Genomic DNA, 15,400 nt, shown 5'->3' with positions numbered 1-15,400 from the left:
TTATACACTTACCCCAATAAATGTATTTTTCATTTCAGCAAGATCACAAAATGTGTTGCTAAAATCAGTATTTTCACATAATTTTAGTTTTCTATAGGTCTTTATAGGTCACTGTAGTGTACCTAAATATCTCTTTTGTTCACTATCAATTTTGATTAACCTCACTCTGTAGTATCACTTGGAATTTTAGATAAAATTTTTAAGGCATATTTAGACTAAAAATTGAACAGAGATCTTTTAAATGCCACGTTCAGGCATTGTAATGAGGTTCATATGTTATTCTTATCTCTGGAAATATTATAAAATAATTTTAATTTCATCATATGAATCACTGTCACACTGAGATTTTCATAATTTCTTAAAAGAGTATTTAGATCCATACAGAGTTTCTTACATTCTTTCAATATTTTCATTCTGGATTATTAAAAAAAAAAAAAAAAGGCAATATGTTTCACTGTCCTAATAATTACCTGTGTGATTTTTTAGTGCGCAAATTACGTTTCATGATCAGTAACTGACTCTTCATTTAATAGAGAATACGAGGTTGCAGGGATTTTAAGTGATTTGTTGCACTGAGGATTTGATGGGGTTACTTTTCTTCCTCATTCCCGTTTTGATTGGTGACTAATTTTCCATTAAATAAAAATGTTTTAAAAAATTTTTCAGTGATGCCATGTTTTTTCACTAATGGAATGGATGCTGAATCAGTTTGCTGATAGTTTTTTATTATTTGAAAAAATGGGGTGCCTATTCTAAGTGGGCCATATTGGTCCCATGTTCCATGAAGTACATCACAAATGCAGTACATATCAGCCCCATACCCCAGGAAGTGCATCATGCTTCCTGGCTACACTTGAGCCATAAAGTATCAGGAAGGCAAGCACTTAATAAAATATGTCATCAGGGAGGTGACTAATACAAGCAGCCCGTATCTATCCCATGTTTCATGAAGCACTTCACACACGCAGTATATATCTGTACTATGTTCCATGAAGTACATCACACATGCTGGACATATTGGTCCCATGGCCCAGGAAGTGAATCACAAACTGTTTTCACCCCCAAAATAACTCATTTATTTAAAAATTTCCAGATGCTGATAATTGTACTTTCTCAGTAACACAAAGGAGATAGTAAACATACTTGCAAGCCTTATCTTGCTGTACAGAAGCTAAAAAAAAAGAAGTTTCACACAATCACTTCTCCAGGAAGCATCCCCTCATACAAATGGCTCTCAACACTCAAACGTGGCACAGACCAACTTCCTTGTTCTTTAGGCAGCTGCACCAGTATTTGCCACAATGCCAGAACACACTAAAGTGGCTTAAATGCCTGCCAATAAGCCTCCAGGGGCAGAAAACGTAGCAGGAACATGTATGTGTCAGTGGCCATATAAGGGTTAAAAATGTTATTGTTTCAAAACATACCAAACTTGAACATATTTTTATCAGAAAAGCAAATTAAGCATAAAAAATAAAATTATTTTACTTCTTTGTTCTTTTAAAACTTGTTTTTCTTCTAAATCACTCATTATATCTAAAAGGCAAAATAAAAATTGTAATTAATATCAAACTCTGAAATCAAAATTATTTAAATACAACTGAACAATGTCTTTACAATTTAATACTACAAAGCATTGCCATTAAAATAAAACTATTCAAAATTTTAGAAGTCAGTGTCATTTTGTTGCCAACTTAAAAGACTGAGCATCATGTTTCATGTTACATAAATATCTACGCATATGGTATACTAATTTATTTAATATTTCGAAATGTTTTCCAGCATCCATAAACAAATGTTGGAAATAATGCAATACTTTCTAATTACCTATAGCATCACAAACTTAGATGTACAAGAAAATGGAAGCATCACATTATTGGCAAGTAACTTTGTTATCCAAGAATCTATTGAAACTGTGCTAATCGAGAGGATGGATCTAGTAGTCTTTTGTCTTACGTAAGACTTCTCGCTGCTGAAATCTTTACATACTCTGAAACTATGTGTGTCTCAACCCACAAACCTTCATCTCATTGTGATAAACACGTTGCTGTTGATTCTGACTCATAGCGACCCTATATGGAAGCGTAGGGGTTTCCAAGAAGTGGCTGGTGGATTTGAACTGCTGACCTTTTGGTTAGCAGCCGTAGCTCTTAACCACGGCACCACTAGGGCTCATCATTCTGATAGCTGACTTTTATTTTTAGGTCACAGAACAAAAAATACGGAGAAAACAGTCCCCTAAGGGCTTGGATATTAGGAGAGATCTAATTCACACAGTTGTGGTCGCTGGCAAGTCCAAAAATCCATGGGTCTGCAATGGTAGATCAATTTCCAGCCAATGCACCTCACATGCAGCCACACCCATTTGTTAGTGAAGATTTCTATGCTGCTATGATGCTGAACAGGTTTCAGCGGAACTTCCATAGTAAGACTAGGAAGAAAGGCCTGATGATCTACTTCTGCAAATCAGTCATGAAAACCCTATGGATTACAATGGTCCAATCCACAACCAATCATGGGGATGGTGTAGGACTGGGCAACATTTCGTTCCATTGTGCACTGAGTGGACATGAATTGGGGGCCATCGTATCCACAGTTAACAACAACATTGAGCTATTACTATAAACCCAGCATTATTTAAAGTGTTTTACTGGAATTTAATCTTCATAAAAATCTTTCAAAACAGGGACTATTTTTATCATCATTTAAGAAAAGTGATCAATCAGTAAATTAATGCTGAATTATTTCCTCCTTGCCACTAAAAAAAAAAAAAATTGAGAGTATTATAAAAATGGTTCCTTTTTATTTGCTTATAGAAGACATAAAGGAGAAACCTAATGGCCTCTCTTATTCCATTCCCATTTCTCTTATTACTATAGAGTGGAAATTTTAATATTGATATTAGTATTTACAATTACTGAACATCTATTTTATAATTTATTAAGCATCTAAGTACTAAATTGGAAACCCCGGTGGTATAGTGGTTAAGTGCTATAGCTGCTAACCCAAAGGTTGGCAGTTCGAATCCACCAGGTGCCCCTTGGAAACTCTATGGGGTAGTTCTATTCTGTCCTATGGGGTCGCTATGAGTCGGAATCGACTCGACAGCAATGTGAAAGTACTAAATTAACTACAGTAAAGAATTATAATTGAGCAGTGTGATGATTAATGTTATGCGTAACTTGGCTAGCCTATGATTCTCAGTGGTTTGGCAGACATTAGACTAATTGCTCTTCCATAAGGTAATACAATGTAATCCATCTCCAAGATGAGATCTGATATAACGTAATTGCCTCCATGATGAGATCTGCTATGAGCAGTAGATGAGTTGAAAGCAGAGTTTTCTTGAAGGTGTGGCCTGTCTCCAGTATATAAGTGATGTTCCAGCAAGGCTCACTCTCCCTCAGGATTCTGCACTGGACTGATCATCATCTGGCCTACAGTTCTTGGGACATGAGCCAGCAGCCTGATGCCTGATCCACAGGTTTTGGGATTGCTGGCTCCCCTAATCCCATAAGCCAGCAGTCTGTCACCTACCTGCTGATTTTGGGTTCGTCAGCTTCTGCAATCACGTGAGTCAGGAGAAGCCTCCAGCCTGACGCTCGACCCACAGATTTCTGGACTTGCCAGCCTCCACAACTGCATGAGCCATTTCCTTCAATTAAATCTCTCTCTCTCTATTTATATATACACGTTTCACTAGTTTTGCTCTTCATGAGAACCCAGCCTGAGACAAGTGCCTCTATATAAGTTAAGGTGTCCCTGGGTGACCCAAATGGTTAAGCACTGGACTACTAACTCAAAGGCTGGCAGTTCAAAACCACCCAGAGGCACCCCAGAAGACAGGCCTGGCAATCTGCTTCTGAAAGGTCACAGCTTCGAAAACCCTATGGAGCAGTTTTACTCTGCATACATGGGCTGGCCATGGGTTGGAATCCACTTGATAGCAACTAACAACAATAGATATACTTCATTAAGCACCAACGCACTATGTTCTGTGCTCAGCACTTTACAAACTTTAGCAATGGAGCAATGCAAATCTAATTGTGTCATTTCCTGACCTAAAACCTTTTAAGTGATTCCTCATTTCCCCTCAGGTTGAAGTCCAGCTTTTAGAGCAGAAATTTACTAAATTTGGCCTTATGCTAGAGATTATCTATCCTGGAAAGGTTTTTCTGATTTCACAAGTGTGGATTAGGTGATTCTCCTAAAAGCCACCCTGTATTTTTCAAGTAAGTTAAAAGGCCCAAGTTATAAAACTAAGTATTAACCACTATGCATTAATGTCTTGGCACGTATAAGTTTCTTTTTACTTTTCTGTCTCCTCCACTAGAGTATAGATTTTTTTTTGAGGATAGAAACAGTGTCGTGTTCAGTGGTACTCATTGTAACTCTAGCAAATGCCATAGTTCGGGAGCACAATAATTGCTAGGTAAATCCTGAACGAATAGGTTAGGGAGAAATTACTTAAAACAAGAAAAAACCCGCAGGAACTTGTATTTGTAAGGCTCTTGTTTGCAAAAACACATTTATCCTATCATCTAGCCCTTGAAAGAGTTGAATTACAGGCATTAACACCACTTTACAGATGAGAAAACTAAGTAACATGCTTATCCCAAGGAAATAAGCAAGTAAAGCCACAGCACTTGGATGTGAGTCCAATCTCCCCAATACTAGGGTAACCTATTAACCCATTGCCATCGAGTCGATTCCGACTCATAGCGACCCTATGGGACAGAGTGGAACTGCCCCATAGGGTAGCGCCCTCTTTTTTGCATTCATTGACCTCCAATGAGTGTTGATTCCCCATTTAAGACTGAAAATACAACTTTCGATGGGGGGATATGCCTGGAAGTGCTTGCTCTGTCGAAGAACAAGGAAAGAAAAGTTTTCACTATTCCTTCATACTACAGTTCAAATTATACTTCATTAATTAAAAAAAAAAATAATTGATAAACACATCACCAAGCATACTTCACCTTTTTTTGAAAATCTTTACGTAAATTCTTTAACTCTCACCTACCTACTTCCTTCTTTTCCTAATGCTCATAGAGGGCGCTCAAAAAGTGCAACTCACAGATCGAGCGAAGATCCACTCAAAGACACAATTACATTGCAACCTGAAACGCGCAGCGCCACCACCCCAGACTTCCTTTTCTTTTCCACAGTAGGAGGCGGGGCCAATTTCGCTCATTCAAATAAAAAGCCAGGAGATTTGCATGGGGAACGACCAGTTCGTGAACCTATTGGTTGATAGCATATAGGCGTGGCCAATATTACGAGCACTGAGCCCCGCCTACGTTAATTTGCATAACGGCCTTGGCGCGTGTAAGGCAGAAGCGGGTTTGTTTTTGAATCTGCGGAGGCGGCGGCGGCGGCGGCGGCGGCAGCAGCAGTAGCGGCGGCGGCAGCGGCGGCGGCAGCGCGGCGACTGAGGCGCGCGAGACTGAGGCGGCAACGTTGGGGACGGCGGCGTGGGACGGCTCTGTAGGAAGGAACTTGGTTCCTCTTCCTTCATCTCCCGCCCCGAAAGGTATATGTGAATCCCAGGGGCTGTTATAACCACATTCTGTTAAATTACTATTGTATTTCTGAAGAGTCAAGACCGCATTATGGCGGCTACTGGAGTTGTGTATGCGCCTGCGCGGTTGCGGAGCTGCGAGCCGGCGCTGCATGGGAGCACGTGATCTTGTGGGGTCGGGCTCTAGCTGCACTTGTGCAGCTGACGGGGCGGTGGCTGCGCAAGCGCAATATTCATTTCAAGAGCTAATGTTCTTCTTGGACGCCATTTGGGTTCTAGATTTATTTTTCATCATTCTTGAGGGGTTTCAAGTTATTGCTGACAAATTCTCAGAGTTTTCAAGGAAAACGTTTCTCTTACATTGTACTCCTTTCCGACCTCAAACTCATCTCTTATATTTCTCCGATTTTCTGAGAAGCTGTGGAGTTAATTTTCTGTAAAAATGATTGTTTTTTGTGGTTCTCGGTTATAGTTTCGCTTTTAGCTTTAGGGAGATCAGTTTCTTGCACCTAGTGGTGTTCTCGCGGGAAGTGCATGTATTTAAACTGCATATTTGCAAATACATTTTTAACCCTATTTTTACCAGTTCTGCTATCGTGGATGTGTGGGATGTTTGCAAAATACAGTTTTAGTTTTGGAAATATAGGGGGTGTGTGTGGCGGGCAGTGGAATAACATACAATGTAGTTAAAAAGAAACCTAAGTCTTCGTGGGATTTTTTTTCTTTTTAATCTTTGATTGTGAGTCAATGAAGTTTTAATCAGTTTGTGTGGCTCAGAGCATACTTGTATTTGCATTTTACATTTTTTCAGTGCTTTGATCACTTATCCGTTAGTGATTCTGTTAATTATTGTTAATCAGATTTTTAGAAATAAAATCAATACGTTTTCTTATCGTTTTGCTTGTGTTGATGTGTAAAATATAACTTGGTAAATTGTTCTGAAAAAGAATTTTACAAAGAATTCCCAGCAACACAGGCCTTTGCGAGAAATCAAATGGACCATCCATAGAAAAGTTACTTTTTTAAGAACACTTTCCCATGTATTGTGTGTATAAAATACCGTTGTAGTGTTTGATCTTTATATTGTAAGTGTGCTCCTGATTTTAGTTTCTTAAAGAAGAGGCGATTATAATTGTAAATATGCTACTGATTATTTTAGCTTAAAAAGGTAGTGTCACTATGTTTAAATCTTATATAACTCTTCTGAGAGAAGTTATGTAAGATTTGATATTATTCTCCCATTGTTGAAATTATTTCTTACTAGGCGAAAAACCTGTAAATGATTTTCACAAACTTCTGTCCGTGGTTTGTATATATAGCAGTTGGTTTCTTGGTTGGTTATATAACCTCAAGTTTAAATTGGTCTACTGTTAAATGAAGAAGTGGCAATGCTTTATAACCTTGATTAGTTTAGGGACGTTTTCATTGCCTGAAACAAATATCCTTAGTAGCTATGAACTAGATGTAATTGAATACTTTTGATTGGTGGATTTTTAAGTGATGTCACACATGAGACAGAAAGTGATAAGAGATTCTTTTTTTTCAGCTGAATCTTAATTTGTCATTGATGTAATTCCTAGAGCTCTGACGTATTCTGCACAGAGATATATTATTGTGTAATCTTGCCCCTTTTATGCTTCTGAGTGGTTACTCAGCACCCTCCTCCTTCCCATACAGTAATTTCAAGTATTTTAAAGTTGAAACTAGGTTTTTTTTTTTTATACGTATGTGTATGTGTATACACATACAGATTTATGTTAAGAAAAAAAACTTTGATCTATACACTTTGCACTTCCAGAAAATGGAATATTTCTCAGCTTTTGTAAAGTTTGAATATGCAAACGATTGTCTATTGGGTTAATGTTGAAGGTGAAAGAGTTACTTGAAATACTGAAAAACATTAGTATACAATTAAATATTTTTGGTAGAACAGTTTCGCTGTCATGTTTTTCAAAAACGCAAATACAGCTTTGTAAACTTAAAACTAAACTTAAAACTAAGATTAATGAATTGTCTGAACTTTTGTTCATCAGTATTCTGTCACAACCATATTTTGAAATTTTGGTTTGGTAGTTATAATGCCACAAAATTTTGACACGTATGCAGCATATATAAATACTCAAACTAGGCTACCCAGGAATTAATATTAAAGTGACTGGGGTTATTTAAAAACTTTCTAGTTATACATTTTAGTCATCGTAAAATTTAGTTTGAATGATGAAGCCATAAACCATTAGAGTTGTCTTTTGTCTTTAAAACATGGTTTGTACTTTTGATAAATACTGTATTTTTTTTACTTATTCATTATAGCACATTTAGCGAATGTTGAAAATAGCAACATTCAGAAATAAGCACTCTAAATGTTTTGGTGATTTTTGTGACCTCACTTTTATTGGTTGATCACTTTATTGATTTACTTATCAGTTATTTTTTCATTGGGATCACAATTTTATTCCTGCTTTTAATACTGTGAATATTTTCCCATTTCATTATTCCTTGAAAATATTTTTTATTGGTTACATAATATTGTGAAAATTTCCCAAATTATGAAATATTCTTCAAATGTATTTTTAAATGGCTGTGCAGTATCGTTATATCTATTAAAAATGTGCTGTGACATACCAGGCCTTATTTTGTTTGCCTATTTATCATAAGTAATGCTACAGTGAACATCTTTGTACATGAGTCATGATCTGCATCTCAGAATACTTCTTTGACATTATTGCTTCAAAGGGCTTTTAATTTGCCAAATTGATAAAAAAAATTTTTTTTTAAAGCATGTCCTCTACTGCCATAAATTTGGTGGGTACAGAACAGTATCTTATTTTTGTTTCATAACTTGTAAAGTTGAACTTTTTAATGTTTTATATGTGTGTTTTCTCATTTTAGCTGAATTAGCAGTTTGAGTTTTTTTGCCTATTTTTCAATGGTGTGTGTTAATGTTTTTCTTGTGAGTTTATAATTTTGGATATTAGTGCTTTGCCTTTCATATTTGTTGCAGCATTTTTTTTTTAGCTTGTCAATTATCTTTTATAATTATTTATGGTTTTATATATTTAGAAGTTTTATATTTTTATGTAGTCAATGTACCACCAGTGTTTCTCTGCCTAGATATTACTCATGTGAGATAAACTAAATATTCATCCGTATGATGTATTTTTTCATGTTATTGAAAAAGCTACTTAACTTTTTAATCATTAAAAACCCAGTGCCGTTGAGTCAATTCCGGCTCATAGTGACCCTATAGGACAGAGTAGAACTTCCCTTTAGAGTTTCCAAGGAGCACCTGGCAGATTCGAACTGCTGACCCTTTGATTAGCAGCCATAGCACTTAACCACTACGGCACCAGGGTTTCCTTTTTAATCATTATGGAGTTTATTTTGACCTATTATGTTAAAGTGGGCTGCTGGTTTCCATTTTTTCCAAATATCTAGTTTTCTCGGAATTTCATGTTGGTGATCTCTTTTCTTATTGCTTAGAGTTGCTTCTTTTGATGATCATAAGCTCTTAGGTACTACCGTGGTTTGTTTGAGCTATCAATTGAGTTTCATTAACCAGGGATACTTTTAACCAGGGTTCTCTTGACTTCTTGGGCCTCTCTAAATGGATTTAACGAGTTCCATGGATTCCTTGAAATTGTATGCAATTTTGTGAGTGTGCGTATGTACATTTTTCTGGGAAAGAGTATAGCTTTCCTCAGCTTCTTGAGGAAATATATAATATAAAGCCTGAAAAAAAGTTAGCAACCAGCATATCTGGGCTGGTTGTAGGAGTATGACATTGTTACTGTCGCTTTGTAGCCCTGTGTTGTTGTTATTAGCTGCCATTGGGTTGTTCCTAACTCATGGGGTCCCCATGCAAAACAGTGAAATGCTGGCTGGTTGTGTGCCATCTCTATGTTTGCTTGCAGATTGGACCATTGTGATCCATAGGGTTTTCACTGGCCAGTTTTCATAAGTCGATCACCAGGCCTTACTTACTTCCTAGTCTGGCTTAGGCTGTAAGCATATCTGAAACCTGCTCAACATTTATATAAATGTATGGAGGTACAGTATGCACTCACAATCCCTTTTCACAATTTTCTTAGCTAGCCTTGTCTGTTGGTTTTTGCAGATGAACTCTAGATTCATTTGAATAAATCTTTTAAAGACCAGTTAAGTTGAGATTTTGTTTTTAGAATTGCATTAAACCTAAATTGGGTGTGAAAATACATTTTTATACTGTTTGTTTTCCTTTATTTGTGAATACAACACACTTCTTACAGATCACACAAGGTGTACTCGTTTTAGGAACTCTGGGAAAATTTGAGATACCTGTGACTTTCGTTAAGATGTCATTTTACAAGTTTTCTTCTACTCATAAAATGTTAGTAGGGGTTAACTGGAAGAGGATATGGGACTACATTTCTATTTTTGATCTGTTTTAGGACATGGTGATATGAAGCCAATGCAAGTATGATGTTAGAAGTGGGGGAAATAGGTTTTCAAATAATGTACTTAAAACCCAAATCTTTCTTTTTTTAATATAATTTTTTTTTAAATGGAGGGATTTTGAAAAGTAATTCTTTCAGGCCTGGATGGAGCCTAATCTTATAAAAATATAAAGATCTATTATGTTCTTCTCCCAGAGGTTGTTTTCCTAATTATTAGTATATAATCATACTCTCCATTAAATCTATTCTTTGTGCTGATTGAGGTGAAAAATATGTCTTGATTTATAGTGATATATTTCAGTTGTAATTCTGCTTTCTATCTTTTTCAAAATGGGTCCAGGAAAGAAAATCAGAATACTGTCAAAATATTGTGTTTATGAAACTAAGCTTGAAAATTGGTGGAGGCATGAAAAGAAGATAGAACAAAAATAAAGATAGAAATCAAATGTTAAAATATTGACTTTCCTTAAGCATTCTAGTTTATTTAAATGAAGTTTGTGCATTTGGGTCTTTTTCAAGGAAATCTGCTTTAAAAAAATTGGATATTTTACCTTTTTTGTTAGACCCTTGTCCTTAGTTGAGAACTTTTCCTAGTTCTAATGAATTATGAGACTTGGCTTTTCAAACTGTAACAGATAAAAAAAAAAAAGAAACAGATAAGTAGCAGCAAATTATGGAAATAAATGCTACTAGATTGGAAAGCGGCAAGAAATGACCGTGATAGTGAAGAAGATCAGATTTCAAGCATTAAAAGCAAGACTTTGAAGATAACTTAGTTTGGGAATCTGTATTCCCAGAGCTTAATCTGTATTTCTAGTTTGCTCCTTATGGTGACTGATAGTATCATTAATGATACTGAGCCGTTGAGAATATTCAATTATGTTTAACCTAGTCAAGACCGGAAAGAAATGTATAATCTAGTTTAGAAGGATTTCTGCTGTTTTGCTTTTTTAAGTGTTGAGGTTTATGGAAAATTCATACTTGTGGCATACTTAGTTTTTCAAGGGAGTCACATGGAAAAGAAGTTTGAGGTTAAGGTTTCTGCCTTTGAGTTCCTAACACTTCTGGGGCATATGAGGGGACAAACAAACAAACAAAATTATGTGACATTTTAACATTTAAACATTATGTAATAAAAATATCATTAAGTAACCCTGGACAGCCACAGTCCTTGTTAGTTCCCTAGAGTGCTTAGAAATTACCTATTCATTAATGGAGTTTTTCTTAAAATTCTTACCCATTTGACCTTGTTAGTTTGCTTTATAGAGCCCAAAACTGTTTAAAAATTACTTTGCAATGTTTTTTCTCAGGTTGTCCTGCAGTCTGTAGAGTAAATCAGGTTTCTGCTGGCATTTTTCCTTTGTTCAAAACAAAAGTATAAACTTCGGTTATACATGTTTGAAGTTGCATGGTGGGAATAATTTCATGTTGGAGACCGAGAGTGTGAGTGCTGTGGAGCATTTTAATTTTTTTCAGTCCAGAAAAATGAAAGGACGACCATGGCACTACTGCTTATTTATATAGTGTGAATGTTTTTGGTTTCGAATTTTGATCATTTGAAATTTTGAGTCTTTAAGAGAATGACTCAGGCATCTCCTTGGTCATCTTCCAGAATATGTGGGAGGCCTAAGAATACAGTTGATAGTGCCTTCCTGAGAGAGAAGAATATGTCTTATAATTGGATCTAGGTGAAGGTGAAAGTCTTGGAAATGAAAATGAGCTGATACCTTTGCCATCAGAGATATTCACTTGTGTCTGCAACTTTTTTATTACCCGGAATATGTTTTGTGTTATCTTGTATATAATATTAGAGAATAATTAGATATATACCTTTTAGTTTGGGATAGAGAACCCATTGTATTGTGGAGATGTGAGGTAGTCTGTGATAACACTTTACTATATAATACCTCCTCCCTTTCTTTGTTGTAGTCCTGAGCTACTTTGGAGAGTCATTGCCCTGCTAGGTACCTAAAATGGTGTCCATCACCCAACTCTTTATTAGAATAGTGATCCCCAGAGATGTCAAAGCCATTAAAGGATCCGTTCGCGGGTCAGTGATTCTCAAAAATAGTGCCTTCAATTTTGTAGAAAGGTGAACCTCGAATACAAGAAGGGGAGCTACAGGTTTTGAGGACCAGGAGGAAAGGGTTTGATATCACTGCCTGTACTCATTCATATGCTTCTAAGGCTTTGGAACCTTGGAAGTGTGTCTGCCCTGTTACCCGTAGTACCAAAAAAAAAACACCAAACCTGTTGCCGTGGGGTCGATTCCGACGCATAGCGACCCTGTAGTGCAGAGTAAGACTGCCCCATAAGGTTTCCAAGGAGCGACTGGTTGACTCGAACTGCCGACCTTTTGGTTAGCAACTGAGCTGTTAACTATTATATCACCACGCCCCCAGTAGATAGACTGTTTTAAGGAAAGGAGGAAGTGGAAAACCATGGAAGAGAAAAGAGGGGATTACCACTGAAATTTTTTCTTCTTTATTTCCTTCCGAGTGGTAAATGTTTTCAGGAGCCAATTGGATTAGTTAAAGATTAAAATGCTGTAACAGAGACTCTATTACTGTTGTTTATTAAGAGGCTAAATGTTTCTCACTAACAATACAGAGGAAGATGGTTGAGGGTTTATAACTGGCTTTACCTTCACGTATCACTTCCATCTCTAGGTTGAACATGAGTACTCCAGTTTAACCAGCCAGGCACAAGGGAGAAACGGGAGTGCACACTCAAACTTTTGAGAGCATGATCTGGAAGTGGCACATATCACCTTGACTCTTGTTTTATGAGTGAGACTTAAGTCATTGGGGCATATTCAGCCAGGAAAGGAAGGCTAGGAAATATCGTGTCTAGCAGGACAACCAGGTGCCCAGCCAAAACTAGACAGTTTTATAAAAAAAGAGGAGAAATGGATATTGGTGAACAACTAGCATTTTTTACTACATAAGGAAGCTGGAGAAGTAGTCTGTCAAATTAATTCATAATTCGGTATTTGAAACTGGTTCTTTGTTTTAAGAGACAGGTCCAGATATAACTATATCTTCCTCTGAAATGATATTCTGGGAGCTTTATACTCAGTTTGTGGCTGAGGTTCCAGTTGTAAAAGCTTACTTTATTTGGTAGAATTTGTCCCTCCCCTGCTTGCCTTTGAAAGCATTGATCATTAGTTTAAATTTGCAAAAATTGGAATTTTAATTTAATTTTTCAAACTTAGCCCTAGTGGTACAGTGTTAAAGCACTTGTCTGCTAACTAGAAGGTGGGCAATTTGAACCCACCAGCTGCGTGCCGTGGGAGAAAGATGTGGCAGTCTGCTTCTGTGAAGAGTTACAGCCTTGGAAACCCTATGGGACGGTTCTACTCTGTCCTGTAGGGTTGCTATCTTGGAAACCCTATGGGACAGTTCTACTCTGCCCTATAGGGTTGCTATGAGTTGGAATCGACTTGACAGCAACAGATCTTGTTTTGTTTTTTGAAACGTTTTTAAACCTTACAATTTAACTTGTTTATTTTAAAAAGGATGAAGGATTGTAGATAAACTGAGTAATGGCACAGTTAAGTTTATGTTTGCATTATCTTATCCAGATTCTGCTTTTTTCTTTGGTTGTAACTATATGTACAAACTGTACCTTTTCGGGATCGGAAATGTGTTTCCAGGGCTTTATAATACACACAAGTAAAAAGCTTGTAGTCTTAAATTTGCTCTACATATTGGCAAAACTTAACTGATAAATGTGTATATAAATACTTGATGTAGGTTGTGACAAGTAAGAGAGTAAATATTTTTGTAAGTCACAGAAAGCTGGGACTGTGTATATTAGGAGGTGATCATGGAAATCTTCCTAGGGGAGTTGAACTTTTAAGAAATGAATAAGATATTCCTGGTAAAGGTAATAAATAGTATCCTTAAAATTTCAGCGGTGGACAGTTCCTTTAAAAGCTAGAAATAGAAATACCATATGATCCATCAATCCCACTCCTAGGTATGTACCCTAAAGAAGTAAAAGCCGTTACAAGAATAGACATTTGCACACCCATATTCATTGCAGTATTATTCACAATAGCAAAAAAGAGGGAAATGACCTAAGCGCCCACCAACAGATGAATGGATAAACTGTGGCACATACATGCAATGGAATACTATGCAAGGATAAAGAGTAATAACAAATCTGCAAAACATCTCACAACGTGGATGAAACTGGAGGGCATTATGCTGAATGAAATAAGTCAATCACAAAAGGGCAAATATTGTATGAGACCACTAGTATTAAAAAAAAGGTTTATGCACAGAAAAAAAAATTCTTTGATGGTGTCATGGATTCAATTACCCACCCACCCACTGCCGTCAAGTCGATTCCGACTCATAGTGACCCTATAGGACAGAGTAGAACTGCCCCATAGAGTTTCCAAGGAGCACCTGGTGGATTCAAACTGCCGACCCTTTGGTTTGCAGCCGTAGCACTTAACCACTAGTCCACCAGGGTTTCCGATGGATTGAATTATGTTCCCCCAAAAATGTGTGTATCAGTTTGGCTGGGCCATGATTCCCAGTATTGTGTAGTTGTCTTCCATCTTGTGATTGTAATTTTTTGTTAAAGAGGATGAGGGTGGAATTGTAACACCCTTATTAAAGTCACATCCCTGATCCACTGTAAAGGGAGTTTCCCTGGGGTGTGGCCTGCACCACCTTTTATTGTAGAAGAGATAAAAGGAAAGGGAAGCAAGCAGAGAGTAGGGGACCTCATGCTTCCAAGAAAGCAGTACCAAGAAAGCAGTGCTGGGAGCAGAGCACGTCCTTTGGACCCAGGGTCCCTGTGCGGAGAAGCTCCTAGCCTAGGGGAACATTGATGAGAAGGCCCACAGGGAGAGAAAGCCTTCCCCTGAATCTGACGCCCTGAATTTGGACTTTTAGCCTACCTTATTTTGAAGAAAAAAAATTCTCTTTGTTAAAGCCATCTACTTGTGGCATTTCTGTTATAGCGGTACTAGACGACTAAGACAATTGGTTACCAGGGTTAGGAGGGGGAAGGAGGGAAAATTACTAGTAGGTAGAAGACATGTATTAATACTGGCGAAGGGAAGGCAATATACAATGTGGGGAAGTCAACACAATGTGACCAAAGCAAAGGAAGATACTGAGAGGAACTCGAGAATAAAGGGCAACTACGGTGATCACTATAACATAGACAATGCTGCAACAATAGTATTAACAAGCAGTAATCTACGAACGGGTACATAAGTAGGTATGCTAAAGAGGTGTGGGAGAGAGTATAGGAGTACACCCACCTGTAGATAAAGGTTTGGTTGTAGATATTTCTACATATATAATTTTAGATGCTGCTTAACAATAGAGCACACAAGAGGCACAGTCATGGAAACCTCTAAGACATAATCAGACAACTCACAGGACTGAGTTCCTAGGCTTGAAGGCGAAGAACATATATTTGG

General features: G+C 37.1%; 1 protein-coding gene across 2 annotated transcripts in view; it reads left to right on the top strand.

The window, feature by feature from the left end:
- The first annotated feature begins 5,401 nt into the window (after window positions 1–5,401).
- The window catches only part of ATF7IP (activating transcription factor 7 interacting protein), a 119,954-nt gene continuing 109,955 nt past the window's right edge, over window positions 5,402–15,400 (top strand). For both annotated transcript variants that reach the window (XM_023554539.2, XM_010595070.3), the window contains exon 1: window positions 5,402–5,533. The gene's annotated coding sequence lies outside the window, so the exon portion shown is untranslated. The remainder of the gene's footprint in view (window positions 5,534–15,400) is intronic.

The sequence above is a fragment of the Loxodonta africana genome, chromosome 4, assembly GCF_030014295.1.
Source record: "Loxodonta africana isolate mLoxAfr1 chromosome 4, mLoxAfr1.hap2, whole genome shotgun sequence".
NCBI classification, from domain to species: domain Eukaryota; kingdom Metazoa; phylum Chordata; class Mammalia; order Proboscidea; family Elephantidae; genus Loxodonta; species Loxodonta africana.
Note: the sequence above shows the minus strand (reverse complement) of the source record. Positions and strands in the feature narration are given on the sequence as shown.